This window comes from Myotis yumanensis, unplaced genomic scaffold (genome assembly GCF_028538775.1).
Source record: "Myotis yumanensis isolate MYYU_CA2020_CCGP unplaced genomic scaffold, mMyoYum1.0.hap1 SCAF_10, whole genome shotgun sequence".
Lineage (NCBI taxonomy): Eukaryota > Metazoa > Chordata > Mammalia > Chiroptera > Vespertilionidae > Myotis > Myotis yumanensis.
The window spans coordinates 42,687,125-42,699,440 of NW_027223761.1; the positions used below are offsets into that span (position 1 = coordinate 42,687,125).

At 51.8% G+C, this 12,316-nt stretch overlaps 1 protein-coding gene across 2 annotated transcripts in view; it reads right to left on the reverse strand.

Annotated features, from left to right (window-relative positions):
• ANAPC15 (anaphase promoting complex subunit 15) overlaps positions 1 to 12,316 on the reverse strand; it is an 88,068-nt gene that overhangs the window by 18,147 nt on the left and 57,605 nt on the right. The window lies entirely within an intron of this gene.

Consider the following 12,316-nt stretch of genomic DNA (forward strand, 5'->3'; position numbering starts at 1 on the left):
CCAACGTTCCCCGCCTGACTTGCCGGCCTCTGAGCTGGCAGTTTGAAACATTCTAACAAATATAGAAGCTAAACAAAACCCCAGGAACCAGCTTTCAGTCGGCAGGGATCTCAGAGCTGGAGTTATACATTGTTTCGATTATACAACGCAAACAAACCAGATACCTGTTTTCAGCAGCGGAAGCCTCAGAGCTAGAGCCAGAGCTAAAGCTGGCCCAGAATAAAAAATAAAAAAAGAGAAAAAAAAGGAGCGGTTGGGAGCTTCAGTCAACAACCGCCAGCCTGAAAGCAGCCCTTAGCCCCTCACCCAGACTGGCCAGGCACCCCAGTAGGGACCCCCACCCTGAAGGGTGTGTGACCAGCTGCAAACAGCCATCATCCCCTCATCCAGGCTGGCCAGGCACCCCAGTGGGGACCCCCACCCTGATCCAGGACACCCTTCAGGGCAAACCAGCCGGCCCCCAGGCCTCTATCCTATATAGTAAAAGGGTAATATGCCTCCCAGCACCAGGATCAGCAGAGCTGCGAGGCCTCCTGGCACCAGATCAGCGTGACAGGGGGCAGCGCCCAAACCCCCTGATCGCCCTGCGGCTCTGTGTGTGACAATGTGCGGCGCCCCAACCGCCCTCCCCCCCCCCCCCCCGAGGCCCTGCTCTGTGTGTGACAGGGTAGAGCCATAACCTCCCCATCGGCCCTGCCCTGAGTGTGAGAGTGGCGGCGCCCCAACCCCCTGATCGGCCCTGCTCTGTGGGTGATAGAGGGCGGCGCCCTAATTCCCCTATCGGCCCTACTCTGTGAGTGACAGGGGGGAGCTCCTCAACCCCCTGATTGGCCCTGCTCTGTGCGTGACAGGGGGGAGTTCCCCAACCCCTGATGGGCCCTGCTCTGTGCGTAACAGGGGGCAGCGCCCCAACCCCCTGATTGGCCCTGCAGGGTACGGAGCCCCAACCCCCCTGATGGGCCCTGCTCTGTGCGTCACAGGGGGGTGGCGCCGCAACCTCCCCATCGACCCTGCCTTGAGTGTGATAGGGGGCGGTGCCCCAACCCCCCAATCAGCCCTACCCTGAGCGTGACTGAGGTTGGCATTGCAACCTCCCAATCCGCCCTGCTCTGTGCATGACAGGGGGCAGCGCCCCAACTCCCCAATCAGCCCTGCTCTGAGCCCGACCAGGGGACTGCACCTAGGGATTGGGCCTGCCCTCTGCCACCCAGGAGCAGACCTAAGCCAGCAGGTCGTTATCTCCTGAGGGGTCCCAGACTGTGAGAGGGCACAGGTCGGGCTGAAGGACCCCCCTTCCCCGCCGAGTGCACAAATTTTTGTGCACTGGGACTCTAGTATATATATAAAAGGCTAATATGCAAAGTCTCCCCTCTCGAGTTCGACCCAAAGACCGAGAGTTTGATCATTTGCTATGACGTGCACTGACTACCAGGGGGCAGCACGGAATGAAGGAAGGCCCCGGCCAGCAGCTGGCAGCTGGGGAAGGGAGGGCCCAGCTGGCAGCCAGAAAGCCCCCATCAGCCCTGATTGCTGGCCAGACCTAGGGACCCTATCCATGCACAAATTTTGTGCACCGGGCCTTTAGTCCTATATAATAAAAGGCTAATATGCAAATCTACCAAACGGTGGAATGACAGGTCGCTATGACGCACACTGACCACCAGGGGGCAGATGCTCAACGCAGGAGCTGTCCCTGGTGGTCAGTGCGCTCCCACAGGGCGAGCACTGCTCAGCCACAAGCTGGGCTCACTTGCTGGCAAGCACAGCAGTGGTGGTGGGAGCCTCTCCTGCCTCCGAGGCAGTGCTAAGGATGTCTGACTGCCTGCTCCTTGGGGAGTGGGCCTAAGCTGCCAGTTGGACATCCCCCGAGGGCTCCCGGACTGCGAGAGGGTGCAGGCTGGGCTGAGGAACCCCCCCCCCCCCCATCGAGTGCACGAATGTTGTACACCACACCTCTAGTTATTAATAACGAACTACAACATTCTCTAATGACTGATTACTATAATCGTGTTGCATTCATTTCCCTTATCTGCCTTACACACAGGCGCACCATTTCTCTCCACTAATACTAGCAGCGAGTATTTTAGCAGCCGATTGCCACGTCATTAGTCTTGGACTACTTGTTTGGTGTGTGCAACAGGAAATATTTTGCTTTCAGAGAACAAGAAAAATAGGTTTATTTGCATGATGCTTATTAATTTGTGCAGTTATTCAGTGCCTGGTAAGTTAATTTTCAAGAAAAAAATTAATTTTTATTAAAAAGTTCTATTATTGCCCTAACTGGTTTGGCTCAGTGGATAGAGTGTTGGCCTGCAGACTGCAGGGTCCCAGGTTTGATTCTGGTCAAGGGCATGTACCTTGGTTGCAGGCACATCCCCAGTAGGGAGTGTGCAGGAGGCAGCTGAATTGATGCTTCTCTCTCATCAATGTTTCTAACTCTCTATCCCTCTTCCTTCCTCTCTGTAAAAAATCAATAAAATATATTTTTTAAAAATGTTCTATTATTTTATGTGAACAATGACTCATTTATTTCAGCTCTTTGTATTCAGCATGTCTATCGAAATAAACCTATGTTTCTATGAAAATTGAAGCTTTTGTTTTTTTGCAGCCCACATAAACTTAAACCTTGTTTATTTGGCCCGTGTTAGCCTTTGCGTTTGACATGCTTGCTGTACGGTAGGCTACCTGAGGCCCTACCTCACACAACTTGCATAGTGCCTGAGGCTCTTTCAGTGGCTGGCAGGTAGCAGCAGGCCTCCCCGCCCCGCACCCCCCCCTACCCCCCCCGCCGCCGCAATATATTTTCACTGATTTTTAGAGAGAAAAGGAGAGGGAGAGAGAGAGAGAGAGAGAGAGAGAGAGAGAGAGGGACATCAACAATGAGAGAGAATCAAAAAAGGAAAAAAAGAAAAAGTAAGATATCTGAATTGGAAAGTAAGAAGTAAAACTGTCATTATTTGCAAAAGAAATAATACTATATAGAGAGAACTCTAAAGATTCCACCAAAATCTATTAGACCTGATAAATGAAGTCAGTAAAGTAGCAGGGTACAAAATAAATATTAAGAAATTGGTTGCAGTCCAGCCGTTGGGCGTAACTCAGTGGTTGAGCATTGACCTATGAACCAGGAGATCACAGTTTGATTCCCCGTCAGGGTATATGCCTTGGTTGCAGGCTCGATCCCCAGTGTGGGGCATGCAGGAGGCAGCCAATCAATGATTCTCTCTTATCATTGATGTTTCTATCTCTCTCTCCCTCTCCTTTCCTCTCTGAAATCAATAAAAATATATTTAAAAAAGAAATTGATTGCACTTTTATACACCATTATCAAAATGTCAGAAAGAGAAATTAAGAAAACAATCCCATTTACAATTACAACAAAAAAATACCTAGGAATAAAGTTAACCAAGGAGATAAAAGAGCTGTTCAGAAAACTATAGGACATTGAAGAAAGGAATTGAAGGAGATACAAATAAATGGAAGCATATACCATGCTCATGAATCTCATGAATCGAAAGAATTAACATAGTTAAAAAATGTCCACACTATAGATTCACTGCAATCCCTATCAAAATACCAATGATATTTTTCACATAACTAGAACAATTCTAAAATTTAGATGAACGCACAAAAGTCCCCAAATAGCCATGGCAATTTTGAGAAAATAAGAATAAAAGCTTGAAGTATCATGCAATCTGATATCAAACTATACTACAAGGCTGTAGTAATTTTAAAAAAAAGCATGGTACTGGCATAAAAATAGATACATAGATCAATGTATTAATTGACCTACACGGTCAATTATTATATAACAAAGGAGGCAAGAATATACAATGGCATAAAGACAGTCTATTCAATAAATGGTGTTGGGAAAATTGGACATGCAAAAAATATGAAACTAGATCACATTTTCATACCATATACAAGAGTAAACTCAAAATGGATTAAAGACTTAAATGTAAGACTTAAAGTCATAAATCTCCTAGGAGAAAACATAGGGAGTGAAATCTCTGACATTGCTCTTAGTAAGGGAAACAAAAAATAAACAAATAGGACTACATTAAACAAAAAAGTTTTTGCATAGCAAAGGAAACCATCAACAAAACGAAAAGACAACCTACTGAATGGAAGAAGATATCCTCCAATGATCCATCTGATAAGGATACCCAAAATTTATAAAAAAAACTTAACACCAAAAAAAGAAGAAGAAGAAGAAGAAAAGAAAAGAAAAGAAAGTAAAAGAAACAATCCAATTTAAAAATGGGTAGAAGACGTGATTAGACATTTTTCCAAAGAGGGCATACAGATAGCCAATAGACATACAAAAAGATGCTCAATGTCACTAATCATCAGAACAGTGCAAATTAAAACCACAATGAAATACCACTCATACCTGTCAGAATGGCTATCATCAATAAATCCACAAACAACAAGTGATGGCAAGGATGTGGAGAAAAGCGAACCCTTATGCACTGTTGGTAGGAATGCAGATTGGTCTCTAGCCACTATGAAAAAATGGTATGGCCCTGCCCAGCTTGGCTCAGTGAATAGAGCATCAGCCTGCGGATTGAAGGGTCCCAGGTTTGATTCCGGTCAAGGGCACATGCCTGGGTTGCAGGCTTGATCCCCAGTGTGGGGCGTGCAGGAGGCAGTCAATCAATGGTTCTCTCTCATCATTGACGTTTCTATCTCTCTCTCCTCCATTTCTCTCTGAAATCAATAAAGAAATATATATATATATATATAAAATGGTATAGAGGGTCTTCAAAAAAATAAAAAATGGTGTCGGGGTTGACCAGCAGACCCTGAGCAACGGATGAATGATTACTCTGACACACGTTTCTGTGAAAGAGAGGGCTAAGGGACTGCCTGGCTGGAGAAACCTAATAGCCCCGTTTACCGGTCTCCTTAGGCTTTTATTGTAACAACAGCTTGAACTAAAATTAACTCTTTGTTTGCCATAAGTATCTATAGATGCAAGTGGCAGACCTTCCCCACATGCTCATCTATAGCTGCACGTCTATCTGGTCAGCAAAAAAAAAAAAAATAGCAATATTACACTTGGTGATTTCCAGTTACAGGTAATCAGGCAATTAAAAAACATAAATTAGCGTGACCTGAGTAAAGAAAATGTTATGCCACCAGCTTGCCATCCAGATTATATGAATGACATTTTTTTGGGGAAATATCTGCCTATTGGAAAAAAAATATCTATGGAAAATGTGTTTGGTATGCTCTTCTACTAGTATTGGTACAAAACAGCGAAAAGAAACCAAATACTAGCCGAAACCGGTTTGGCTCAGTGGATAGAGTGTCGGACTGCGGACTGAAGGGTCCCGGGTTCGATTCCGGTCAAGGGCATGTACCTGGGTTGCGGGCACATCCCCAGTGGGAGGTGTGCAGGAGGCAGCTGATCGATGTTTCTCTCATCGATGTTTCTAACTCTCTATCTCTCTCCCTTCCTCTCTGTAAAAAACCAATAAAATATATTAAAAAAAAAAAAAAAAGAAACCAAATACTTTTGTAAACAATGTAATGTTCCATTATGTGTTGTACCATGTTTCGAACTTTATCATACACTGAAGCAATTTTAATTTTTTAAATAATAAGTGTAAATAATACTTTTTTTCAACTGTGTATATGCTACGTAAAAATAATATAAAATGTTCTTTGGAAGAATTAAAAAATAAAATGTTTTCCCTAAGTGGCAGCCCTGACCAACTTTTAAATCATTTTTCGTGAGAATTTTCAACCGAAAATATTTAAGAACACCCAAATTGTGAGTAATATATTTATTTTTTATAATATTCATTGCAAATTGATTTTTTAAATTAAATTCAAAATATCATGGCATGTGGGAATGGTTTCTGTTTTGGACGCATGACAGTTAACTGGTTAACTATTAGATACTATCAGCAGGGTAAGCATCCTTGAGAAGACACAGGTGTCTGCAGAGTCCTTTAAGCATAAAGATTCCAACAAACACCTGGGTGTTCGCATGGGCACAGACTTGCTTCCCTACAAAATGGAACTGCCTTATAACCAAGCTATTCCACTACCAGAATCTGAACAAAACCAAAACACAAAACTGAAAGAATATATGTACCCCTATGTTCACTGCAGCGTTATTTACAATAGCCAAGATATGGGTGCAACCCAAGTGCCCATCAATACACAAGTGGATAGAAATGTGGTGGTACATATATACTATGGAATTTTACTCAGCCATAAAAAAAATAAAATCTTACCATTTGTGACAACATGGATGGACCTAGAGGGTCTTATGCTAAGTAAAGTAAGTCAGACACAGAAAGACAAATACCATATGATTTTATTTATATGTGGAATCTAAAGAACAAAATAAACAAACAAAAAACAGAAACAGACTCATAGATACAGACAACAAGTTGATGGTTGCAAGGGGGGAGTTGGGTTTGGGGACTGGGTGATAAAGGTAAAGGATTAAGAGAACCAAGATGGCGGCGTAGGGAGCGGACCTGTGTGTGCTGCTCTCTCACAGCATCATTGAAACTATCAACTATGAAGTAAACAACCGCCACTCAGAACCATGGGGAAGTTGGCCCAGTGGGAGATCTACAACTGGAGGAAAAGAAAGAAGCGCAGTGAGACCGAGTGGGAGCTACGGAGGCACCAAAACCAGAGGTACGCAGTCACACGCCACGCGGGCTGCAAATGGATTCTCGGTTTTTTACGAACCCTCGAATCCTCTGGGCTTGCTCGGGGTGGGTCTCTGAGGCCTCAGATCCCACAGGGAGAGGCGGCCACGGCCTTGCAGTGGTCGGAGAGCGAGGGAAGCTCTGATACGCGGCTGCTCGCCGGCACCGAGGGACAAGAAGTCCTGGTGTCCCGGGGAGGCGAGGGGCGCGGAGACGCCGCCATCGCTATTTCATCCATGCTGGTGACTCCCTGTGACCCCGCCCTACCCTCAGGGCTGTGCCAGAGGCACAAGAGGGAATGACTGTGCTTTTACAAACTCTCAAATCCACTGAGCTGGTTCAGGCGGGTCTCTGAGGCCCCAGGCCCCAAGGCGAGAGACGGCACGGCCTTCCAGCAGTCAGGAAGCGAGGGAGGCTCTGGCGCTGGGCTGCTCGCCGGCATTGGGGGACGCAAAGTCCTGGTGTCCTGGATAGGCAAGGGGCCACTGAGTCTCCGCCCCGGCGACTCCCTGTGACCCCGCCCTACGCAATTTACATTCCCATCTGGGCTGGGCCAGACCCACAAGTAGAAGCGCCTTTTCTTCTGCAAACTTTCAAATCCACTGAGCTGGTTCAGGCGGGACCATGAAGCACCAGACCCTACGGGGAGAGGCAGCACGGCCTTGCAGCCATCAGAAAGCGAGGGAGACTCTGTTGCACAGCTGCTCGCCGGCACTGGGGGACACAAAGCCCTGGCAGAGAGTCAAGGGGCCGCGGAGACTCAGCCAGTGCTATTTGCTCCGCCATGGCGACTCCCTGAGTCTCAGCCTTAATCAATTTACATCCCCATCCAAGCTGTGCCAGGTGCACAAAAAGACCCACCTGCGCTTTTGCAGCCTATCCCAACAAATTGCAGACTTCAACTGCTCGCAGCCATGAGAGACACACTCAAGAAGCAGACCCAGGAGAACCAGGATGGCGGCATAAGGAAGAGACCTGTGCGTGCTACCTCGCACAACAACATCGAAACTACCAAATATCAGACAAACACCTATCATACAGAACCATGGGAAACTTGGCCCAGTGGAAGCTCTACAACTGGAAGGAGAGAAAGAACATTGAGACTGAGTAAGATGTGACACCAAGTACAGAGCCCAACCCAACAAACTGCAGATTTCAACTCCTCGCATAGAAAGAAGCGCATAGAGACTGAGTAGGATGTGCTGAAGCACCAAGTACAGAGCCCATCCCAGCAGGCTGCAGATTTCAGCTCCTTACTTCTGGGAGGGACGCAATCGGGGGGCAGAGTTGGGTCCGGGGCCGGCCAGGGCTGGGCCTGACTCGGCCGGCACTGTGGAACTGCTGTACCAGCAAGCGCACAAACATGCCCACTGGTCCCAGTCTCTGGTGGGGCGCTGCGGGACAGCAGACAAGCAATCTGTGCACTTGGTGGAGGGCAGGAGCGCTGGATGTGCAACCACCAGGAATACCTGGAGATTTTGTCTAGTGGGGAGCCGCCGGCAGGGGACAGAGGGCCAAACTTCCTGTTTCCCCGGTAAGGCTGGGATGGCCCCGGTGAGGTCGAAACGGTCCCGGTGTGGTAGGGACGACCCCGGTCAGGTCGAAACGGCCCCGGTGTGGTAGGGACGACCCCGGTCAGGTTGAAACGGCCCCCGTGAGGTAGGGACGACCCCAGTCAGGTCGAAACGGCCCCGGTGTGGTAGGGACAACTCCGGTCAGGTTGAAACAGCCCCGGTGTGGTAGGGACAACCCCGGTGAGGTTGAAACAGCCCCCGAGAGGTAGGGACGACCCCAGTCAGGTCGAAACGGCCCCGGCGTGGTAGGGACAACCCAGGTCAGGTTGAAACAGCCCCGGTGTGGTAGGGACAACCCCGGTGAGGTTGAAACAGCCCCCGAGAGGTAGGGACGACCCCAGTCAGGTCGAAACGGCCCCGGCGTGGTAGGGACAACCCCGGTCAGGTTGAAACAGCCCCGGTGTGGTAGGGACGACCCCGGTGAGGTTGAAACAGCCCCCGTGAGGTAGGGACGACCCCAGTCAGGTCGTAACGGCCCCGGCGTGGTAGGGACAACCCCGGTCAGGTTGAAACGGCCCCCGTGAGGTAGGGACGACCCTGGTGAGGTTGAAACAGCCCCCGTGAGGTAGGGACAACCCCAGTCAGGTCGAAACGGCCCCGGCGTGGTAGGGACAACCCCGGTCAGGTTGAAACGGCCCCGGTGTGGTAGGGACAACCCCGGTCAGGTTGAAACAGCCCCGGTGTGGTAGGGACAACCCCGGTGAGGTTGAAACGGCCCCCGTGAGGTAGGGACGACCCCAGTCAGGTCGAAACGGCCCCGGTGTGGTAGGGACGACCCCGGTGAGGTTGAAACAGCCCCCGTGAGGTAGGGACGACCCCAGTCAGGTCGAAACGGCCCCGGTGTGGTAGGGACGACCCCGGTGAGGTTGAAACAGCCCCCGTGAGGTAGGGACGACCCCAGTCAGGTCGAAACGGCTCCGGCGTGGTAGGGACAACCCCGGTCAGGTTGAAACCGCCCCCGTGAGGTAGGGACGACCCCGGTGAGGTTGAAACGGCCCCCGTGAGGTAGGGACGACCCCAGTCAGATCGAAACGGCCCCGGTGTGGTAGGGACGACCCTGGTGAGGTTGAAACAGCCCCCGTGAGGTAGGGACGACCCCAGTCAGGTCGAAACGGCCCCGGCGTGGTAGGGACAACCCCGGTCAGGTTGAAACGGCCCCCGTGAGGTAGGGACGACCCCGGTGAGGTTGAAACAGCCCCCGCGAGGTAGGGACGACCCCAGTCAGGTCGAAACGGCCCCGGCGTGGTAGGGACAACCCCGGTCAGGTTGAAACGGCCCCCGTGAGGTAGGGACGACCCCGGTGAGGTTGAAACGGCCCCCGTGAGGTAGGGACGACCCCAGTCAGGTCGAAACGGCCCCGGTGTGGTAGGGACGACCCCGGTGAGGTTGAAACAGCCCCCGTGAGGTAGGGACGACCCCAGTCAGGTCGAAACGGCCCCGGCGTGGTAGGGACAACCCCGGTCAGGTTGAAACGGCCCCCGTGAGGTAGGGACGACCCCAGTCAGGTCGAAACGGCCCCGGTGTGGTAGGGACAACTCCGGTCAGGTTGAAACAGCCCCGGTGTGGTAGGGACAACCCCGGTGAGGTTGAAACGGCCCCCGTGAGGTAGGGACGACCCCAGTCAGGTCGAAACGGCCCCGGCGTGGTAGGGACAACCCCAGTCAGGTTGAAACGGCCCCCGTGAGGTAGGGACGACCCCGGCGAGGTTGAAACAGCCCCCGTGAGGTAGGGACGACCCCAGTCAGGTCGAAACGGCCCCGGCGTGGTAGGGACAACTCCGGTCAGGTTGAAACAGCCCCGGTGTGGTAGGGACAACCCCGGTGAGGTTGAAACGGCCCCCGTGAGGTAGGGACGACCCCAGTCAGGTCGAAACGGCCCCGGCGTGGTAGGGACAACCCCAGTCAGGTTGAAACGGCCCCCGTGAGGTAGGGATGACCCCGGCGAGGTTGAAACAGCCCCCGTGAGGTAGGGACGACCCCAGTCAGGTCAAAACGGCCCCGGCGTGGTAGGGACAACCCAGGTCAGGTTGAAACGGCCCCCGTGAGGTAGGGATGACCCCAGTCAGGTCGAAACGGCCCCGGTGTGGTAGGGACAACTCCGGTCAGGTCGAAACAGCCCCGGTGTGGTAGGGACAACCCCGGTGAGGTTGAAACGGCCCCCGTGAGGTAGGGACGACCCCAGTCAGGTCGAAACGGCCCCGGCGTGGTAGGGACAACCCCGGTCAGGTTGAAACGGCCCCCGTGAGGTAGGGACGACCCCGGTGAGGTTGAAACGGCCCCCGTGAGGTAGGGACGACCCCAGTCAGGTCGAAACGGCCCCGGTGTGGTAGGGACGACCCCGGTGAGGTTGAAACAGCCCCCGTGAGGTAGGGACGACCCCAGTCAGGTCGAAACGGCCCCGGCGTGGTAGGGACAACCCCGGTCAGGTTGAAACGGCCCCCGTGAGGTAGGGACGACCCCAGTCAGGTCGAAACGGCCCCGGTGTGGTAGGGACAACTCCGGTCAGGTTGAAACAGCCCCGGTGTGGTAGGGACAACCCCGGTGAGGTTGAAACGGCCCCCGTGAGGTAGGGACGACCCCAGTCAGGTCGAAACGGCCCCGGCGTGGTAGGGACAACCCCAGTCAGGTTGAAACGGCCCCCGTGAGGTAGGGACGACCCCGGCGAGGTTGAAACAGCCCCCGTGAGGTAGGGACGACCCCAGTCAGGTCGAAACGGCCCCGGCGTGGTAGGGACAACTCCGGTCAGGTTGAAACAGCCCCGGTGTGGTAGGGACAACCCCGGTGAGGTTGAAACGGCCCCCGTGAGGTAGGGACGACCCCAGTCAGGTCGAAACGGCCCCGGCGTGGTAGGGACAACCCCAGTCAGGTTGAAACGGCCCCCGTGAGGTAGGGACGACCCCGGCGAGGTTGAAACAGCCCCCGTGAGGTAGGGACGACCCCAGTCAGGTCAAAACGGCCCCGGCGTGGTAGGGACAACCCAGGTCAGGTTGAAACGGCCCCCGTGAGGTAGGGACGACCCCAGTCAGGTCGAAACGGCCCCGGTGTGGTAGGGACAACTCCGGTCAGGTCGAAACAGCCCCGGTGTGGTAGGGACAACCCCGGTGAGGTTGAAACGGCCCCCGTGAGGTAGGGACGACCCCAGTCAGGTCGAAACGGCCCCAGCGTGGTAGGGACAACCCCGGTCAGGTTGAAACGGCCCCCGTGAGGTAGCGACGACCCCAGTCAGGTCGAAACGGCCCCGGTGTGGTAGGGACAACCCCGGTCAGGATGAAACAGCCCCGGTGTGGGAGGGACAACCCCAGTCAGGTTGAAACGGCCCTGGTGTGGTAGGGACGACCCCGGTGAGGTTGAAACGGCCCCCGTGAGGTAGGGACGACCCCGGTGAGGTTGAAACGGCCCTGGTGAGGCTCAGACGGCCCTGGTGAGGTTGAGACTACTCCAGTGAGGTTGGGACAAATAAAGGGGACCAGTATGGACTGATGAACAGGTGTAGATACAGAAGCAGAGCAACATGGAACAGAATGTTAAACTACAATGGGGAGCCTGGGGAGGGTTGGGGGGGGGATTAAGAGACCAACTGAAGGACTTATATGCATGCATATAAGATTAACCAATGGACACAAGACACGGGGCGGGGGGGGGCGGGGGGTAGGGGCCAGGGGAATGTCATGGGGGGGAAAAAGGAGACATATGTAATACTCTTTGTAATACTTTAAGAAATAAAAATTATAAAAAAAAAAAAAAAAAAAAAAGGTAAAGGATTAAGATATACAAATTGGTAGTTACAAAATAGTCATGGAGATGTAAAGTATAAGGAATATATTCAATAATATTATAATAACTATGTATGGGGCCAGGTGGGTACTGGACTTATCAGAGGGATCACTTCATTAATTATATAAATGTCTAACCACTATAATGTACACCTGAAACTAATATAAAATAATATTGAGTGTCAACTGTAATTGAAAACAAACAAACACACAGCATAGAATGATTCACAGCGGAAAGTTTCATCCCAAACCTGTGCCCTCCCCCGAAGCAACCACTTAAAAAAATTTGTTGT